Here is a 13,789-nt window from a genome sequence, read left to right on the forward strand (position 1 = left end):
TTGGTTGGGTCTGTGTTTGGACAGACCTCCAAGCAAAACTTAAACAAGGCAAAGAGAAGTGTCAGTGATTTAGCAAGAGGTATTCTAACGCTAACAATGCAGGAACAATGCCCCACTGTAGGGCTAGGTGGTGTGTTTCAGTTGAGGCATAAATGATGTTTGAACAACTAAGGATCACTAAAATTCTCAATTTTGTGAGAGTAGAAGCATTGGTAACCTAGGCAGAGTGGCCAAAGGCCAACTCTTGTTATATATTCTTAGTCTTCTTCAACGCTTAACCAGACAGTCGGCCATAGCAATTGTTTGCCATTTGGGTATATTGGGTACCTAAATTCCCACTGAAGTTGCAACTGGAATTGAGATTCATCTCAGTGTGTGTAGTTATGAACAATTATTGTGTTCTGTTCCAAAGGGCTGCATTTCAGTCCTGTGTGAAGCAACCCTTGTATACTTGTTGGTGTCTTACAGAATGTTGTAAAGCTTAGTCGGTGAGATAACTGTTGTAACATGTTTGAGCTCCATGGATGAATGACATTATATCAGTGCACATAATAATAAGTATACATATATTATATATACCTACAGTGAAGAAAAACACACCATCCACAACTGAAAGTTATTCAGCCTGAGGTGTGAGTGAGGAGGACACATGCCAGGGCTACATAGCAAGGGCTGGTGGGATGGGGGACTGACGCGTAAATTGCTGAACTGAACAACAGGGGAAATTTCACTAAGACAGCAGAACTGGTTCACTTTGAACCTTCACTCAGCACTAGGGTTGCCAACTTGGTAATATTTAAAAATTGGACACTCCAGCAGGAGTGCTGATATCTCCCCTGCCATGCCTCTTCCCCTCGAGGCCCCACTCCTACCCTGCCTATTCCACTGAGGCCCTGCCCCGCCCCATCCACTCCTCTTCTCCCCTCCCCCTTATCGCTCGCTGCTTTTCCCCTCCCATCACCTGTCACCTGGGTCACGAGAGACTTGCCTGCGGAGCTGGGGCTGGGAGCTACAGCTGCCCAACGAAGGTAGGAAGCATCCCTGCCTCCCCCACTCACAGTAACTGGACTTTGTCCATTCAGATCTATCAAACAGACACCCAGTGTCGACTGGATTTTCCAGTTGAAAACCAGGTACCTGGCCACCCTACTCAGCACTCAGACAACACTTCTTTGTTGGACTAGAATTCATGTAACTTTTAAAGATAATTTAAAAGAAAAAAAATCTCTCTGCTTTTTCCTGAACAGAAGCAAATGTTTATTTTGGACATAGTGCAGATAGAATTATTCACTCTGGATTTTACTGGGTATTTCCCATCCAATTACGGATTAGGCTGAAGCCTTCAGGTAAGATCTGAAGAGAAGCCTACAGCTCAAGGTGGTATGGTGGCAGACAAATTGCCCATTAGAAATTAATTCCTTAGTATTGTATTTATGGATGTCATAGAGTTTGCACAATAAACTCTAAATAACTTGGCAATGCCATTAACGTCACAAACAATTGTTTTTCAGGGTATATCTACACTGGCAGAGGTACATCACTGGCAGTTACAGCACTGCTCAGAGAGCACTGAAGGGAAACTGCTGTTTTGTGTTCACACTGTCAGCTGCCTGGGCAATAGCATGTTCACACTTGTGGCACTTGCAGCGGTATTCGGAATGGTGCACTCTGGGCAGCTATCCCACAGAGCATCTCTTCCTCTTCTGCTGCTAAGACTTGTGGGAAGGTGGAGGGGGTTGTGGGGCATCCTGGGTCCTGTCCCAATGCCCCGTTTTGCATTGTTTTGCATCCCAGAAAACCCTGTGCTTCCATCCGCATTTGGCGCCATCTTTCAACGGTTTATGTACTGCGCGCTCTGCCTCTTTGGTCTGCAGGAATTGATCCCACATTGTTGACCAATATGCTGCTTGTTCTCACAAACACATCACGAGTGGCAGTGGAGTTATTCCTTAAACTACAAAGGCAAAAGGAATTCGACATTGATCTCGCCACGCACAGTAGCTATGACACAAGATTGCTTGTGGCATTCACGGAGTTGCTGACCACAGTGAAACGCTGCTTTGGGGCTCGGGAAACAAGCACTGAGTGGTGGGATCACATTGTCATGCACATCTGGGATGACAAGCAGTGGCTGCAGAACTTTCACATGAGGAAAGCCACATTCATGGGACTGTGTGATGAGCTTGCCCCAGACGTGCGGCGCAAGGACATGAGAATGAGAGCTGCCCGGTCGTTGGAGAAGCACGTGCCGATTGCACTGTGGAAGCTGGCTACTCCAGATTGCTACCAATTGGTCGCTAACCAGTTCGGAGCGAAGCTGAAATCCACTAATATTTGTTGCTATGCTCGGGAGTGCAGTGCTTGTAATGCTAGAAGGTGATTGTGATTGGTGCAGATGATGCATTATGAAGGTTTAAGAAAATTGCCTGTTGCTTTGCAGGGCTCTGTTTGCTTTCAATTAATGGAATAAAGATTGTTTTCAAACCAAAACAATTCTTTTATTAAAAAACAACAACCAGAGGAGAGAGACAAAATAAAAAAAACAAAACACATCAGCACTGTGGGGGATGGGGGAAGGGAGGGTCCCAGGAGGAGGTGGGATCCCAAGATGGTTAAAGATTTGTGTATGTCCAGGTATCATATGTGACCTTGTCCTTTGGAATACAGTGCAGCGGGTACTGTACTTCAGCAGGGCTAAACTGCAGAGGGACGGGTGTTGAGTGCAGTGGGTACTGGGAATCTGCAGGGCTGGACTGTGATGGGGCAGGAGTGGAATGCAGTGGGTACAGACTGGAGCCAGGAGGTTGATAAGAGTGTGTTGGCGGTGGCTGGGGGGTGCATGGGAAAGAGTTTTGTGACAGCGGCTGCAGGGAAAGGTGGGCGCAGAGCTGCTCGGTTTGCAGTGCTAGTAGTGCCTGGAACATGTCCGCTTGGCGCTCCATAACGTTTAAGAGCCTCTCCATGGCTTTGTTCTGGCATGCCGCGTTCTCCTTTCAGTCCCACTTCTCACTGTCCCGCCACTCCTTCAATTCCTGTTTTTTCGCAGCGGAGTGCATCATGACATCACGCAGAAAGTCCTCTTTAGTTCTTCGTGGCTGCTTTCTAATTCTGCACAACCATTCAGCCATCGATAACAGAGGGAGGCTGGGCTCCCAGGGTCATATCTGTGAAGCCAAAGTGCAACAGAAGCAGTATTGTTTGCAACACACAGAGCACTGATTCAGTGATTTAAAACACAGCCACTATTTGCATACCTGTCACTAACTGGCTGACCCCAGGCAAGCACACATGAGCCACAAGACCCCCAAAATGGTGAGTAACCCCCTCCTCAGTGATGGCAGAGTGGCACGGGAAAGTTACCATTAATGGGGCAAGAAACAAAGCAGCTCTGCCAAAGAACCTGCGGCAGTGGATTGAGCAGTATCCCCATGAGATTTTCGTGGAGATCTCTAAGGCAGATTCCCATGAAGTGAGGGAGTCAATCAACACCCTGTTCCGCTGCTCAGACTAGGCATGTGGTGGTACGCGCATCATACAGACACAAGCCTGCTTTCTGCAACCCTCCTGCCCCTGACAACTCACTTCAGCAATTCCCAAAATGAAAGCCACTTACCTGGGGCCTCCTGTCCTGTTTGCGCTTCACCAAGCTCTGACAGCTGTGACTGGCTAGCCTCCTCCATGGCAGAGAAGAGATCCTGGCTGCATGCATCTTTGACCTCTAAGTTGTCCTCTGCCACTGGGTCCCCCTCCCCCTCCACATCCTCATCCAAGATTTCCTCCTCCTGGCTCGGTCCACTCTTGATTGGCATGTGAGCCACCGAAGTATCCACAGTGGCCTTCGCAGTGGAGGTGGGGTTGCCACCGAGTATCGCATCCAGCTCTTTGTAGAACCGGCAGCTTGTGGGTGGAGCACTAGAATGACGGTTTGCCTCCCGTGCCTTGCGGTAGGCATTCCGCAGCTCCTTCACTTTGACCCTGCACTGCAGTGTGTCCCGGTCATGGCCCCTTTCTGTCATGAATCGTGAAATCTGTCCGTAGGTATCATAATTCCTATGGCTGGAGCACAGCTGGGACAGCCTCTTCTCCCCAAATGCTGATGATGTCCAGCAGCTCGTTATTGCTCCAAGCGGGGAATCGCCTGGTGAGTGGAGCAGGCATGGTCACCTGGAAAGATGCGCTGAGACCATTGCATGTGTCACCGAGCAAACAGGAAGGGGACTTTTAAAATTCCAAAAGAATTTACGGGGTGGGGCTCACGGTTGGTCACTTGAGGGCAGGGCAGTAGAGTTCAAACCGATGACCAGAAAGGTGAGAACAGGTATTGTTGGACACCTCCCGGAGACCAATCGCAGCACTGTAATCGACCAGGGTGTCTACACTGGCACCGCAGCGCTGTAGCCCCAGCGCAGAAAGCTGTACACCTCTCATCAGGGTGGGCTTTTTACAGCGCTGCAACTGCACAGTTTCTGCGCACTAAGTAGCTTGGCAGTGTGTACACCTCGGGAGCTACAGGGCTCAAAGCTACTTTACTGCGCAGAAACTTGCCAGTGTAGACAAGGCCTTAGTTAAAAAAAAGCTTGAATGCATTAGAAAGTGGTTATAGCAATGAGAAGCAGGAGTCCAAGCCAACAAACATCCAACATTATCAACAAAATGCTAGTTCTTAGAATGTCAAATTAAAAGACAAATAAATGAAGTGGAGTGAGTAAAGATGTATGTTTGCCAACACCAGCACGAGTAATGGAATATGTGATCTTCTAGGCAGACACAACCAAAAATTCAGCTCTTTAAGAAAAACACAAAAACAAATCTAGAAGATTAAATTTGATGGGGTTTATGGTCTTTTTTCTACTAATTCTTGTGTAGTGAGGGCCCCAGTAGTTGACCATGAAAAATAAAGTGTTTGCATTCATGACTATATTCACTAGTGCAAGCAGAATGAAAACTAGAATATTTGTAATTATTGCCATGCTAACTGGTGTGGAAGAATTTTTTATAATACTTCCACTTTCCTTCTAGACAATACTTAAGAAAAATAACTGCCTTTCTGGAGACTGGCGGGCTCAAATGATTGGTAATAGGATACAAAATCTTTGATTTCTCAGGTCAGCATATAAAATCCAGTTCACATCAGTTGTGACTACTGAAGTGTAATGAGTTTGATGTTGTCACCCCACTTCCTGGAGGAAACCCTTGGCAAACTTGTTTACAGTCTCAGCTGACAGACTGGGGTTTTCATAGGGGCCTAAGGGAGATAATGTGCCCTACTGCTGTGGAAAGTCCTATTGAAACTCCATTAGGCTCTTTTGAAAGGCACATTCTTAATGGGAATGAAGATGGAGTTCACCTGCTTTTCTAGAGGTGGCTGTAAGGGTTAAGGAGGTATTGGTGGGTCAGTACGGAGGAAGTTTGCACCACTCTTTCCCATGATGTACCTGTTTAACCACTTAACCGTACAGCAGTTTTCACCAGCACTAAATTATATGATTTGTTGTTGCTCCTGCGGGATTTGGATGTCTTCATCCAGTTCTGGGGCAGGGTCTTGACTCTGGCTTTAAATAAGGGCCATTCATTCAACACCTGCCTGTGTTGCATTTTGACTTGTTACTCCATCCATGTGAGGTGGAGTGAGATGTTTTATAACTCTAGTGTAGCAGAAGAAAAGATCATGTTTGAGGAATTGGATCTGTCTGCTGAGCCTCATCTGACAAGTTCTAAATCATCTTGCTGCCAGTCTTGTACCAAAATATAAGTCTAAGTGATTAGTAGCCCACAGCAGTGACAATGTGAAAAAGTATCAGGAGAGGCAAGGTGTGTGCATACAAAGGCAAACAAGTCTGCTTTCAGGGTTTCCCTTTCTGTACACAGTGAAAATTCCTTCTTGAAGATCCAGAAAATTCAGAAATGCATTTTGGGATCAGACCTCATGACTGCCTCTTTCAGCTGTATATATTTATATTCCAGTGAAGTAATTTATCAAGTATTCCTCACTTTCACTCTTGTGGGTACCATGCTGTTTCTGTCAATGATTTCCATTATGTGAAAGCCATTGTCCTTTTCTATTCTCTGACTCACAGAATCCATTTATTGCTAGGTCAGAAGTATATATTTTTCACATGTGCTTCTGATGTAGGTTCAAAAACATTCACTCTGCAGTTACTTTTCAAAGAACTTAAATTATGTCATGCACTTCACAAATTCATGTGATTCACTGAAATTACTAACCGGATTATGTGTGTGGGAAGGCTAATTCAAAGTGGTATGGGATGCAGTCTACCTCCTGATGAGTTACACGTGCCTCTTATTGGAGAATTATCCCCTAAATTTGCATTCCTCTTCTTATCTAATCTACTGCAGATTGCAGTATAATACAGTACAACATCAATTATCCAGAATTTTCACATAATCAGGGGACTGAGATAACTACAGGTGCCAGCAGGTTTTAAAGACTGCATTTGGGTTTTGGAAGTCCCCAGAGAGCTAGATGAAATGAAAGACGCCCTGTATTGATCTTGGAGTGGCTCCTAATAAATAAAAATGCAATAGCTAAAAAGAAGGAACATGATATCTCTGGGATCCTTCTACCTAAGAGTATTGCAGGGCTGAGTCTCTGCTCAAATGGTACTTACGACCCATAATCCAAACGCTCCTTTCCCTACCCAGCCTTAATTGCTGAGGCAGTGGAAAGAGTGAAAAAAGTGGTTAGACATGAACATCTAGAAGAGCCAAATAAAGGTTAGAGTTTTAAGATACATCTCCTCTTCCTGACTGAGATGAATTAAAGTGAATAGAAAGTTAGCTGTTGGAAATTTCCCACTGAGTCAGAAAAAGACACCCAGAGGATGTCTCCAGGCTGATTCAGCTTTCAGAGAGAAGTTGTTGTTCAGATGCCTTATAGAAATAAGGTTTGAAAAAGGACTTGGATACTTTCTAGTTTAATAGGAGTTATTTTTAAATGGTCTTTTCTATGTGTAACAAGTATTCCTCCTCCCCTTCAAATTAGTTCATCTCCTAGTTTATGTACAGACTTGGTGTTGTAATATTTACATTAGATTTAAGAATTGATCTACTTTAACTTATTCTTTCACCTTGTGACTGTTTATAGCTAGAAGGTATTGAAATGTAAACAAAAAAAACAAAAACAAAAAAAGAGGAAGGCAGACTATTATAGCACCCAGAGAGACAGCCCTTAGCTCTGAAAACATGTACAAACAAAATAAGGGTTATTCAGTCACAATGTAGTTTATTATTCATTTCCCCTTTGAAAGTCCAAAACCAAATTCCCTTATCATGGTCAGTTTCTGGGTCTACAGAGGAAGCTTCAATAAAAGCACTAAAATGGTAGGGACCTCCCTTGAACTCAGTGGGATTTCCACTAGAGTAAAACTGGAGCAACACAGTAGTCATTTGAGCCCATATTGTATACTACACTAGGTAAAACATTCCAAGGACTTGCCTACACTTGCTTCAAGTTACTGTACAACAAGCCAGGATGTGAACCTACAGCGCACCAGTTTACTGCTCAGGAATGTCCCATGTGGATACTAGTAAAGCACGGTGAAAGTTCCAGAATGCTGCTTGGCATTCTACATTTTCAAGTAGTACTCTGCAACAAGCTGGTGTGCTGTAGATTAACATGCTAGCTTGCCATACAGCAATTTGCCACATAGAAAAGCAGTGCAGATAACATGATAAAGCAGTGAACATAAAAGGATAAGTACAGATACAAGGCACCAAATACAAATAAGTATCTCCCATGCCTAGTCAAGTAAGTTTAGTTTATAGCAGTGTAAAGTCTGAAATGGATTCATTCAATGATACGTTGCTAGAATTTTAACAAGGAGTTCCCTCAGAAATGTTTCACCTTTCACAGCAATTTGGTGACATTCCTTGGGAAAAAAATATTCTCTTCTTCCCCACAGGGTTTGGTAAGAGATTCCCCCCACATAATACAAGTTGCCACTATTGTGGCACTAGTGACCAGACTCGGGGAGAGCTAGATACTTTAACAAGCAGTGCTGGACTTTTACTTTTTGGATGGAGTACAAAACGATGTGTTACTTCCTCTGGCTCAGATGCAGCCAGTTTCTGTCCACAACTATTAGCCTAAGAAAAGGGGGATCATTAGTGAGATGCTGCTTTAGGATATGCCCCAAACAAAACTGGCATTGAAAAAATGTCCATGGGGATGATCTTTAAATGCAACCCTCTGCCAGAAAAATGGAGACTTGCTTAAAAATAATACACAGGTTACTCCTTGACAGGGCTCAAAGTGTGGCTCTGTTGATAAGGGGTCACATAAGCCTTTTCCATCTCCTCTGTGGACTCATTATAGTATTAGGTATGCGATATAAATGCAATACATTTCTGACACTGTTGAGGATGTTAAACAATACATTAGAAGATACAGAAAGGCATATATCTTAAAACATTTTGGGTTTAGATACAAAATGCGTCAATGTGATCAATTTAAATATTTGACAGAGAAATAATTTCAGTGTCTCGTGTAATAAGAATAAATGTAGAAACAGAAAGAATGGAACTCTGAAATGTAGGGAATGAGTGTTGCTGAGAAAAAGAATAGAGCTGTTAAATGTAGTTACTAAAAATAAAAAAACACCTGAAATAGGGGGCAAAGATTTTACTGGAGTGACTTCAAATTTCCACCATTGAAAAATGACCTTTTACAATAAAAAAATAAAATGATGAGATATTCTTACCTGTGGAAGTGCTGTGGACAGTAGATTTTGATGAAGACCAACCAAGAATTCTCCCGTAAGAACATAAACAAAAAGTTGTGTCATAGACTGTAGATAGTGATGGAAAATGTCATTGCAATTTTCAACCACAAGAGCGCTCCATAATCTGTCAAAATATAAATTGTTGTTATTGCATGAGTAATTCAGATATTCCAGATTTCCAAGTCCAGAAGAGATCATTGTGATCATCTAGTCTGACCATCTGTAAAACACAGGTTTTAACTTATTTTCTAATTCTTTAATGAACATCCTTCTTGAACTCTGGACAGCAGAACAGGACACTGTATTCCAGCAGTGGTCACAGCAATGCCAGTTATAGAGGTAAAACAACCTTTGTATACCTACTCAAGATTCCCGTTTATGCATCCAAGGATTGCATTAGCCCTTTTGGCCACAGCGTTGCACTGGGAGATCACATTCAGCTGATTATCCACCACAACCTCCAAATCTTTTTTAGAGTCATTGCTACCCAGGATAGCATCCCCATCCTACATATAGCCTACATTCTTTGTTCCTAGATGTATGCATTTAGCCATATTAAAAGACACATTCTTTGCTTGCATTCAGCTTACCAAGTGATCCAGATCACCCTGAATCAGTGACCTGTCTTTTTCATTATTTACCACTTCCCCAATTTTGGGTGTCTTCTGGAAACTTTATCAGTGATGATTTTATGTTTCTGTCCAGGTCATTAAGAAAAATGTTAAAAAGCATAGGGCCAATAACAGATCCCTGCAGTACCCCTCTAGAAACACCCTCAATGATTACCCATTGCAATTAAATTGAGACCTAACCATTTAATGTGTGCCGTGTTATTTTTATAACTTTCAAAATGTCATGTGGTACCAAGTCAAATGCCTTACAGAAGTCTAAGTACATTAACCCTATTACCTTTGCCAAAAAAACTTCGAATCTCATAAAAAAATCAATTTACTTTGACAAGAACTATTTTCTATAAACCCAAGTTGATTAGCATTAATTATATTACCCTCTCTGATGAGTTGCTACTCCCACTGCCATATATACACCTACATACTTGGTGACTATACCTGTACCTTTATTGCCAGCATCCAATATTCACTCCTTGTCTGGTTTACATATAGCATTAAAGGGCTTTAGTCTTTTCTCTCCAGGAACTGGAAACCCAGAGACACACTCTAGTATATGGTAATTATTATGTAGTGTCCCTTAGAGAAGCAGCAGTCAGGTGTCTAAATCACTTAGTGAAAATAAAGTAGCTATTTATTACATTAAGAACAAATACAACAAGGGCTGTCAAGCGATTAAAAACATTAATCGCACCATTAATAAATAATAGAATACCATTTATTTAAATACTTTTGGATGTTTTTTACATTTTCAAATATATTGATTTCAGTTACAAAACAGAATACAAAGTGTATAGTGCTCACTTTATAGTTATTTTTTATTACAAATATTTGCATTGTAAAAAAACAAAAGAAATAGCATTTTTCAATTCACCTAAAACAAGTACTGCAGTGCAATCTCCTAGTTATAGAAGTTGAACTTACAAACATAGAATTATGTACAAAAATAACTGCATTCAAAAAACAAAACAATGTAAAACTTTAGAGTCTACAAGTCTACTCAGTCCTATTTCGTGTCAGTCAATCACTCAGACAAACAAGTTTGTTTACATTTGCAGGAGATAATGCTGCTCACTTCTTGTTTACCATGTCACCTGAAAGTGAGAACAGGCATTCACATGGCATGTTGTAGTCGGCATCGCAATATACTTACATGCCAGATGCGCTAAAGATTCATATGTCCCTTCATGCTTCAACCACCATTCCAGAGGATATGCATCAAGGCTGATGGCAGGTTCTACTTGATAACGATCCAAAGCAGTGCGGACTGACATATGCTCATTTTCATCATCTGAGTCAGATGCCACTAGCAGAAGGTGGATTTTCTTTTTTGGTGGTTCAGGTTCTGTCGTTACCGCATCAGAGTGTTGCTCTTTTAAGACTTTTGAAAGCATGCTCCACACCTCATCCCTCAGATTTTGGAAGGCACTTCACATTCTTAAACCTTAGTTTGAGTGCTGTAGCTATCTTTAGAAATCTCACATTGGTACCTTCTTTGCGTTTTGTCAAATCTGCAGTGAAAGTGTTCTTAAAATGAACAACATGTGCTGGGTCATCATCCGAGACTGCTATAACATGAAATATATTTCAGAATGCGGGTAAAACAGAGCAGGAGATATACAATTCTCTTCCAAGGAGTTCAGGCACTAATTTAATTAACGCATTGTATTTTTAACGAGCATCATCAGCATAGAAGCATGTCCTCTGGAATGGTTGCTGAAGCATGAAGGGGCCTACAAATGTTTAGCATATCTGGCACATAAATACCTTGAAATGCTGGCTACAAAAGTGCCATGTGAATGCCTGCTCTCACTTTCAGGTAGCATTGTAAATAAGAAGCAGGCAGCATTATCTCCCGTAAATGTAAACAAACTTGTTTCTCTTAGCATAGCTGAACAAGAAGTAGGACTGAGTGGACTTGTAGGCTCTAAAGTTTTACATTGTTTTGTTTTTGAGTTCAGTTATGTAACAAAAATCTAAATTTGTAAGTTGCACTTTCACGATAAAGAGATCGCACTACTGTCCTTGTATGAGGTGAATTGAAAAATACTGTTTCTTTTGTTTCTTATTTTTACAGTCAGGGCCGTCTCCAGGATTTTTGCCGCCCCAAGCGGCGGAAAAAAAATAATAAAATAAAATAAAAAGCCGTGATCGCAATCGGTGGCAGCTCCATCGCACCGTTTTCTTCTTTGGCGGCAATTTAGCGGCAGGTCCTTCCCTCCAAGAGGGACCGAGGAACCCGCCGCTGAATTGCCGCCAAAGAGCCGGATGTGCTGCCCCTTTCCCTTGGCCGCCCCAAGCACCTGCTTGCTGAGCTGGTGCCTGGAGCCGGCCCTGTTTACAGTGCAAATATTTGTAATCAAAAATATAATAAAGTGAGCACTGTACACTTTGTATTCTGTGTTGTATCTGAAATCAATATATTTAAAAATGTAGAAAAACATCCAAAAATATTTAATAAATTTCAGTTGGTATTCTATTGTTTAACAGTGCAACTAAAACTGTGATTAATTTTTTTTAATCACGATTAATTTTTTTGAGTTGACTGCGATTAATCAATAGCCCTAAATATAACCTAACATGGAACTGGAAGCATCAGGAAAGTAGTTTTATACACAGAAACTGCTCATCTTAGCCTATCTACATAAGTCTGTCTTGAGCTTCTTAGTTATTTAAAATATAAATATATATTGTGCTGTGACATGTCTGTGTCCAATGTCACTTCTCAGCACCAACCCTTGCTGCTGGGTTACTGGGATAGCTTTGGGATACCCTCACTTTTTCTGAGGAATCTCTCTCCACCAAAACCCACCATGCTTTACCTCTGTAGGAAGAGTCTGGGCCAGACGCATCAAACTGAGCTCTCTTCAGCCTCTTCAAGGTCCTTCCTCAGATCTCTACTAACCCTTCTTCAGTTAGCTCCCTTTTCCAGGCAAGTCTAGCCAGACCTTCTGTCTGACCATCCAACTCCCTGTTCCTGGTGACTGCCTTATCATCACTCTCAGATCTCCCACTCTCAAGATCCACTCTCCAACTGTCAGACTGATCAAGCCACCAAAGGCTCCACCTTCTCTGGTGAGGTCACCAGCCTCAGCAGTTCCTTCACACCTTTCTTAAATTCTTTATTAATTGAGTGCCAAATCAGCCACTCTATTATCTTTCCAGGATCGATGTCAGACTGGGAGGCATGTAATTACATGGGTCATCCTGTTTACCCATCTAAAATATTGGCACAATAGTAGCTTTCTTCATCTTCCCCAGTGACCCAAGACTTACTGAAAAATCAACATTAATAGTCCAGTGAGCAATTCAGCCAACTTTTTTAAAACTCTTGGTTGCAAGTTATCCAGACCTGCTGGTTTCAAAACTGTAGTTTAACTTCACCATTGTTTAATATACTCCAGAGATATTAGTGGAATGGAAAGTGTCTTATCATATGGTATGACTACCTCATCTATTTTCCCCCAAATACAGAACAGAAATACTAATTGAACACTTTTGCCTTTTCTGCATTATTATTGATAATTCTATAATTTCCATTTAATAATGGACCAATGCCATCTAAGGATTCTTTTTACTCCTAATATCAACTTTTAAAACACCTTTTTAGTTCCTTAACTCTCTTTGTGTCCCTTTGCTTCCCATATCAATTTTCTACACTTCCTAGCTTCTGATTTATATTCATTCCTATCAACTATCTCTTTCTTACATTTGTTATATATTTTCTTTTTATTTTGTATAGCTGCTTTCTCTTCCTCTATATCAGGTTGTTTTTTTAACCAATACATCCTTGGTCTTTCATTGTGGGACTTGGCTTTTTAGGCATCTAGTGAAGTGTTCTTAAACAATTCCCAAATATTCATATTTTTCTGATTAAATTCTTCCTCCCAGATGATTTGGCTCATAATCTTTTTCACCTTTGTGAAACTGGCCCTTTTAAAGCACCAAGCATATATATAACTAGTCTGGACTTTATTCTGATTGCAGATTATAAAGGTGATCAAGTCATGTTCATTTGTACCTAAATTACCATTAATTTTTAGTTCTGTGATCAGTTCCTCATTATCTGTCAAGTTGAGGTCTAATATTGAATTCCCTCATGTTCGATGAAATACTTTTTGAATTAGGAAATTGTCATCTATAATTTGTAGATATTCCAACAATGTTTTAGGACTGACAGCATGAAATGTCCAGCATATGTCATTCAAACTGAAATCCCCCATGATCATTCAACTTTTATTCATTACATACAATCAATAGGTGGGTAAGGAGCCAGTCATCCTGTTCCCTAGTGTGATTTGGTGGTCTGTAACAGACATCAAATATTACCCACATCTTGTGCTTTATCTCTTAGGACATTGATCCATAAACATTCAGGATCATTTTCTTCCAAGTTATCAGTGACTCAGAAACAGATAATGC

Source organism: Emys orbicularis, chromosome 8, assembly GCF_028017835.1.
Source record: "Emys orbicularis isolate rEmyOrb1 chromosome 8, rEmyOrb1.hap1, whole genome shotgun sequence".
NCBI lineage: Eukaryota > Metazoa > Chordata > Testudines > Emydidae > Emys > Emys orbicularis.